The sequence below is a fragment of the Haemaphysalis longicornis genome, unplaced genomic scaffold (genome assembly GCF_048455015.1).
Source record: "Haemaphysalis longicornis isolate Haplotype H1 unplaced genomic scaffold, Haemaphysalis longicornis Haplotype H1 scaffold_1, whole genome shotgun sequence".
NCBI lineage: Eukaryota > Metazoa > Arthropoda > Arachnida > Ixodida > Ixodidae > Haemaphysalis > Haemaphysalis longicornis.
In genome coordinates, this window is record NW_027526203.1 from 265,125,921 (window position 1) to 265,133,911 (window position 7,991).

The 7,991-nt window shown below is 50.8% G+C and overlaps 1 pseudogene; it reads right to left on the minus strand.

Annotated features, from left to right (window-relative positions):
* Positions 1-1,775: 1,775 nt before the first annotated feature.
* Positions 1,776-2,351, minus strand: LOC144158810 (E3 ubiquitin-protein ligase RING2 pseudogene; annotated as a pseudogene).
* Positions 2,352-7,991: the final 5,640 nt, after the last annotated feature.

Sequence of the window (7,991 nt, forward strand, 5' to 3'; positions counted from 1 at the left end):
GAAGTTGCCAAGTTACAGGTTATGGTAAAACATTCCTCCCCGTTTTTACAGTTACGAAATAACGCAGCGGGTTCCAGTTAAGTGCGCTGTGTTGCCCGCTAAACCTCGCTTTTGTATTGGCATTCAATTCTAGAGGTTGGTTAAACAAGGCACGGACGAGAGTTGTGTGCTTTTCTTTTTTTTTTTTAATTTCCTGCAAACGCTCCAAACGCAGCCCGAAAAGAACGCATGTACGAAAACTCAAACCTCGGCGATGAGTATTACATGCATTTCGAAGTACCGTAGTACCCCCCCCCCCCCCCCCCCCCCCCAGCCTGTGGGGCGTGGCCCTGCTCCGCCGTGCTGCTGTACGTCGGGGCCACGGCAGCCGACAAGGCGTCGGGCGTGCTCGGGCGCTGGCCGCCCCTCCTTGTCCGGCCGCGGGTCCTCCTCCGCTCGAAGAAGTGCCGTGCATGAATACGCACGCCGTGGCCGCGGTGGCCGCGGTGGCCGACGGTGTGGCCCATGGAGGAAAGAATAGGTTAGGAGAGGCCCTGACGTCACGTTTGTGAAGCCACACCCGCCATGTCGAAGAGCCCATTGAGCCCCGCACTTTTTCCCACTGTCCTCTGCTGTTTCCGGTTTGATTTGACCAACACGGCGGCGCCCTGCCATCCCGCTTCGCAGCGAAAACAGCTTCGTCGCTAATTCCTCGGTACGATGTCATGTTCTAAGCTGTTGATTTCGCCTTCAATTTGCCCATTCTAACTCTCACCCAAAGTTTCAATCGAAAAACGGTCTTCGTTTTTTAGATAGAAGGACGATTTTTCAGCTCTTAAGCCTGGCGAAGTAGCGTTTGTCGTCGTTATAGAAACAGGCTCGCGGGATCACGAGTGGCTACTGCAGTGCGTGTTCGTAGATGGAGCTAGTCATCCAGGCACCCTACGCGCGGCGTGCGTCGCGTACGATTTGCAAACTACATGCGCGTGGACTACGTACGCTTTTCATGTTTGCGTACGTGAACTCTGTACACTTGTGAAACTAAAACTGTCTAATCTCACTTCACGTGAATAAGTGGCTACAGTGGTTTGCAAGATGCCTTACTGTTGCGCGCCGGGTTGCCGGTCGCACTCGCGGTTGCGCCTATTGGGCATCACTTTTCACAGGTAAGTATATTCGCCCATGCGCTATTTGTCGAGCAAAACGGAAGCACTACGTGTCGGCCTCACTTTGCCTTGTGTTCGTTGAGAATAGATTCTCAATGGAAGCAAGTCGCTGCAGAAAGGGGGTCGACGCTGCCGAAGCTTCCAACGCGCACCTTTTTTAACCGGCAGACCAATTAGGATGGAAAACCACTGCGCGAATCGACGAGATATCGCCACAAGATGACGGCAACTACGCTCACCGACCACGCCAATTATTAACCATCGGGTGTTGTTTTCGAAGCAACATTAGACCACAAAGGAAATGGCAGTAGAAGAAACGCTGCGAAATCAGCTGTAGTGCACAGGTTGCAGACGACGACGACGCCCCAGCGGCTGCCGCGCTGTGTTCCCAACGTAGCGAGGAAGCCACAGTCAAAGCGGCGTAAAAAATTGTCCGTGGCATTTTGCCTGGTTTAGCCGCCGCAGCCGTCAAAATCTGGGCAACACTATCTTCAGCAGAGTTTGTTGCTGTGCTAGTTGGTGCCATAGAGTTTCTTACAACTATGGTTGGTGCATATTAAGTTTCGTTAACACTTAGTCCTTGTTTCCATGTTCAGCTGGTTTATTCTGAACTTAACACTGTCTATGGGCTCAAGAAAAATGACAACTTTTTTCACACTTTTCGCAATGCATTGGGATGCTAAAGGCCTCTCCTGATGGTGTGGCCGGCCCGCTGCCCCCGTTGTTCTCCTCGCCCCCGCGCTTGCGCACGCGCTGGCCTCGGTTCAGGGCTTGCCTGCGCATGCCTTCCCCGACGCTGTGTGCCAGGGTTTGTGAGTGCTGCCGGTTGGCATTGGCCATCACCCGCTCCTGGTGGGCCTCGTACTCGTCCCGGCTCGGGTACATCTTGGCGATGAGCAAGTCGAAGTTCGGGTCCCGCCGCAGCGTCTGCCTCGACGCCAGCTTCGTGCAACACGCCGGGCACTCCTTGTTGCCGCGGCACAAGGCGGTGATGATGCACTCCTGGCAGAAACGGTGCAATCACTCCATGGCCGTCATGGTGTTCTTGCGGGTGTCGAGGCAGATGGGGCACCTCAAGTCGCTCTGCAGGCAGAGCGGTGATACGGCGGTCTCTGTGTTGGCCGTCATCAGCTCCTGGAGTGTCCGTTTGAGCTCGTACAGGGTCAGCTCCCAGGTCCGTTTAGTCGTCTGACTGCCCGATGACATCTTGGCTGGAATTGTGGCTGTGCCGACGCACGAGCATCGAATGAGCATCGCGAGCACCACGCCAACGACGCTTTTTTTTCTTCCAATTCCCCCCCCCCCCCCCCCCCCCCCCCCCCCCCCGTCCCGGGAGATTGGCCAACATTGCCCTAAAAAAACTGCAGCCTTCACCGTATCGTGGCAACACTTGCTCGGAACGAGCGTCTAGAAACACGTCATAGCGTAGGTCCCTCGTTCGTTCGCCTTCGTGTCGTGCTGCGCATGCGCTCTGTACCATAGAAAAGCCGCTACTTAAATATCGAAGCTGCTGTAGGTGATCATTGACTCCACATGGTCCGGCCGCAGATAGTTCACCCGGCCAACGAAGAGGCCGTGCTTCGAGAGGCTCGGCGTGCAAAGCATCGGCTAGAGATGATAAGTCGTGCCTGCAGAATGGCATACGAAAACGTCGACCGAAACGACGAGCTCCCTCTGGCCTTTCTCAACATAAGGTCATTGAAATGCCATTCCACCGACGTCAACCACGAGACCAAAACGATACTAAAACTCAACTTTCTGTCCGTCAATTATCACCTACAACAGCTTCGCCATTCAAGTCTTGCGTGTTAGTGCAAGCTTCCCTGAATTTGTTTTCATGTGGTCGCCAGCTGTACACAAAAGCTCACTTGACCCACCCCATTCCTTCCTCATTTATGAAATTTCGGAGAGTGCTATGAACAGCTCTTCCCTCGACATCAAGCGCAAGTTGGTGTGGACGGCAAAAGAAGCGGCCCGTCACAATGGACTCCTGAAATGAGAGGCCACCGACTCTCTTCTGGATAACAATAAATATGTCTATTGCCCTCTACTCCACAGCGTCAAGATAAAGACAGGACCCCGACAGTTACGGGTGCATGAACAGGAACCTGTAGGCCACATCATTTCGTCGTTGAATATTGGTGAATGCTTCTATAATTGGCTTATAATTCGTAGCCAGCCTGTCACCGCAAGGAGGTGGTCGCAAACAGCGCGCCTGAAATAGTTTCGAGTCGGTGGCTGTTTCAGATTGGAAGATCTGAGTTATTCCGAGATTTTGGTTCGCAGCTCGCAACATCATGGTTGCTATAGCACCAGAGACATGGCTCTTTTAGCAACAGCGATGCTGCTATAGCAAATCAACAGATGGGGTGTACCATTTAAAACCGTAAAGGGAATCCGATTGCCGTAAACTGAGATGTTTACTGTAGCAACATATATAATTCTGCTAATAATTATATTACACCGGGTGATACCCGCAGTTTTTAATTGTATGCAAGCGCAAACATTGATTACTGCAGCAACCAAGGAGCTATTTGTATAGGAAGAGGTGTCGCTATCACGATCATCTGTATAGCGATCAGGGAAGTGCGAAGGTACAAGTCGTTTATTATCGGCGCTGCACAGTGGGCGTTGTGGGCAGTGCCATGAGGATTTGCAGGGTTACAGACGTGTCACACAGCCGCTTCTCATGACGGCAAAGTTGTTTCTGGAAATTAATGAATCCTGGACCATCGCCACTAACAAGTGTATTCTTGGTGCCTTAACGCTTTTTCCCACGGAGATCAAACCGTTGGGGGGTATACAGGTATACAGCTTTGCTTGAAGCCCCAAGCAATCTAGCGCGAGGCGTTGGAAAACGAGTGTCCCGGTGTGTTCTTTTAGTACACCTTACGTTCTAGCATGAGCCGTAAACGAGTGTCCCGATGTTTTAGCACCGTGATTACATCGACGGTGACCTGAGATGACGACGACATGAGACACCGAAAGCCCAAGCCCCTAAGGGGCTTCGCCCGCAAAAATTCGGGCGAGAACTTTCTTTTCATCTAGGACATCTTGTGTGGTATCAACGAAATTCCTCAATTTTTTCATTATGCCCACACGAATGAATTCGGAAACGGGTTCCTTTACCGCTAGCTCCCCTGTAAGAAACTACAAAAAGGCCCCGGCGAACTTCACTAAAGAAGGCTAAATGTTTTAGCCGAAACATTAGGCTAGGGGCGAAGAAGGGAGTTGCAAGAGTGGTCATGACAGGCTCTAATAAAAGATGATGGTACTATGACCTCACACGGGGGACGTGGGAGGAGGAGAGGTGGAGCGCGCGAACTCCCATAATTTCGTCTTTGTGGGTGACCGATTCCTACAGGATTCATTTTCCTAGACCTAGGTAGTCCACATTCGTCCATTTTGCAGGCTACAGTAGTCCAGCGCCAGGAGTTTGATAGTTTCTCTGACACCGGCCGTGCAGGTATGGCAGCCTAAAGCGTCTGGCACTTCCACGACTACGGATACTTCATCGTTTGGCCGGCCCTTGTTACGCTCGGAGTGACGCACTCGGCGATGATATTATCCGTATGCGCAGCCCCAGTACGGTCCTTGTGTATCAACAATAAGGCCTTGGATAACTGAGCGGGTTCGTGGGGTGTCGGTTCTCGAAGACGACACCTACCATTTTGTCGGGAAGCAGTGTTTCGCTCAAGGGGTTCCGGATCCAGTGACGCTAGTGGAGCCGAGATGCCCGGGTTGGAGTGCTATCTCAGGCGCTCTCTCGGCAATGCATGGAGAATGAGGAAGCGACCATGTAGATTTAAAAGCACTCGATCGTGTGCGTGCAGACTGTAATTTAACCCTGCCAGGCATTTTGCATGTTATCAGATGCCACGGGAGAGCTCGGATAGCGCGAGCGAAAGTCAACACTAAATAGATATGAAATGGCAGCAAATATTCTTAACGCGGAGCTGTTTTACAAGCCATAAGTTCGCCTTTGGAGGAAAGAATACCAAATAAAAACCCCGGGCCATCTTCACTATCGTGAAGCCTGGGGAGGGGCGAAGCATGCAGTGTAAAAGTGTAGTCTTGGCGCCTTGGCTTTTTTGCCCATGGGGATGAAAGTGGGATGAAACACCTGGGGGGTAGAGGTATACAGCTTTGCTGTAAAAGCCTCGTGTCTTTGAAGCACGAGGTGTTTTAGCGTGAGCCGTTGGAAAACTAGTGTCCCGCTGTGTTCTTTTAGTACGCGTTTTCGCCCACGGAGATGAAACGTTCTAGCACGAGGCGTTGTTAAACGAGTGTCCCGGTCTGTTCTTTTAGTACGCGTTACGCTCTAGCGCGATACGTTGGAAAATGAGTGTCCCTGTGTTTTATGATACCACGGTGACATGCGACGACATGAGACGACGACAGCCCGAACCCCTGAGGGGCTTCACGGCTAAAAGGCCAAGCACCCGTGAGTTCTTGCCTCGCGGCGACCGCCAAGTGTCCCCGGAACGCCCAGTGGAATCAGAAGAAAAAAAACTGGAAAAACTTCGAGCAGAGAGAAAATATCGAGCGGTCGTGAGCGCGTGCCTCGCGGTGACCGCCGAGTCCACGGCGCGTGCAGTGGTTCTAGTGAGTGAGGGAAAGTCTTTTATTACACAAATTAACAAAAAGAAATCCCCGGTAATCTCCACTAACGTGAAACCTGGGGAGGAATGAAGCATGCAGTGCATAAGTATTCATGGCGCCTTGGCGCTTTTGCCCACGGAGATGAAAACGTTGGGGGGAAGAAGCATACAGCTTTGCTGTAAAAGTCTGGTGTATTTGAAGCACGAAGCGTTCTAGAGCGAGGCATTGTAAAACGAGTGTCCCGGGTGTGTTCTTTTAGTACGCGCGTTTTTCCTACGGAGATGAAACGTTCTAGGGGGAGGCGTTGGAAAACGAGTGCTCCGGTGTTTTAGTACTCTGACTACATGATACTATGACGATAACGACGACGACGACAGTAGACGCCGACAGCCACAGCCCCAATGGGATTTCGCCCCTAAAAAGAAGCCCCAGCGCTGTCGTGAAGTGCTACCGCGCATGTAAAGATAAACCTCCTTATTATTGGTTTTATTGCCTTAGCATTAATTGACACATAGTTAAGTTTCAGTATCGTTATTTATTTCCATAGTTGTCGTGCCAAATGGCCGTCATATGCTTAGAAGAGGTCGTCGTCTTCTTCGCGGCGAGTGGTGGATGCGTAGTCACCCTCAGCATTGTAGACTTCCACCAGCTTTTCGTCATCGAGTCGAGGCAGCGGTGGCGGGATGTGCAAGTAGTCTCAAGAAGGATTGGCACACTCGTAGCCATGTCTCGAATTATCCATAATGGTTTAAAGATACTGAGGCAGCTTCGGGGACGTCTCTCAAGGAGGGTGTCTTTTCATCTTCAGCATTCGCTTTTGAGGACCCCCCCCCCCCCTTTTTTTTTTTTTTACATGCGCGGAAGCGCTTCAAGACAGCGCCGGAGTTTTTGCGATGGAGCCACTGCGCGAGCCAGGAGCTCGGCGGTCACCACGGGGCACGCGCTCATGAGCGCTCACCATTTTCTAGCTCCTCGGGGTTTTTGACAGTTTTTGTTTTTCAGAATCGACCAGAAGGTTAGACAGATGCCGTAATATCAAAAGAATATACCGGAATTTTCCGTACACGAGGTAAACAGAGGCTGCCATTGCGAGTACCGGTGACATAGCCGCATTGTGTGCGCACAACCGAATACAGCAACGTACGATAATTGCTAGCGTGCGGACATCATCATCGCTCGAAGCAGAAGAAGCGGCAAACGCTGTAGCTATCATTTCAGGTCAACAAGATGTACGAATTCACATTGTATCTGACTCCCAAAACGCCTGCAGGAAATGGGCGTGAGGTCGCACCGGCAAAACAGCCCACAGACTTGCAATCGGCTACAAATCAAATGATCCAATTAAAATCATATGGGCCCCTGGCCATGCAACTCTAGAGGGAAAACAACAGCCTCACGCCTGGGCTAGCGCCTCCCTTCCACTAACTGACATCCCCCCAGGCAGTTTCCTGTTCTTGTTATGCCCATATATTCTGAAATTCTAAGCTGTACAAAGCAACCCAATTTAAATTCCCACCTTCTCATCCCAAGTTGAACAGACTGGATAAAACAGCACTTCGCTCAATCCAAATGAACACCTTCCCCAGCTCTCCCGACTATACAAACTTTATCCAACCCAATACCCGAAGCTGTACCCCAAGTGCAACCAACTAGCCATCCTCTACCATCCGGCAGCAGGGTGCCACAAATTCACAAACACCCTCTAACAGAGGGAAGTGGTGTGAGGCACTGTCTAGCGCTGACTACGACGAGCAGTGCCGAACGAGCCACCGGCGCCCTGGAGACTGGAGCCCTAAACTAGGAGACCAACCACGTCGCAATACCCAATGAACATAATAAAGTTCTCTCTTTTGCTCTCTGTCTCTCTGTCTCTCTCTCTCTCTCTCTCGCTCTCTCTCTCTCTCTCTCTCTCTCTCTCTCTCTATATATATATATATATATATATATATATATATATATATATATATATATATATGTATATATATATATATATATAACACAGAAAACAAGGGTTGGCAGTCAAGAAATCCTCGAAAAGCAAAGGGGAGGATGAGGTAGGTCATTGAAGCAGATAAAGAATTTGGAAAGAAAGAAAGAAAGAAAGAAAGTGGAGAAAAAAATGCCCGCCAGGTGGGATCCGAACCCACGACCTCCAGAATACCGGTCTGGTGTGATAACCACTACGCTACCGGCGGGGCGATTTTCCCCTCCACTTTCCTCTACACTTTCTTTCTTTCCAAATTC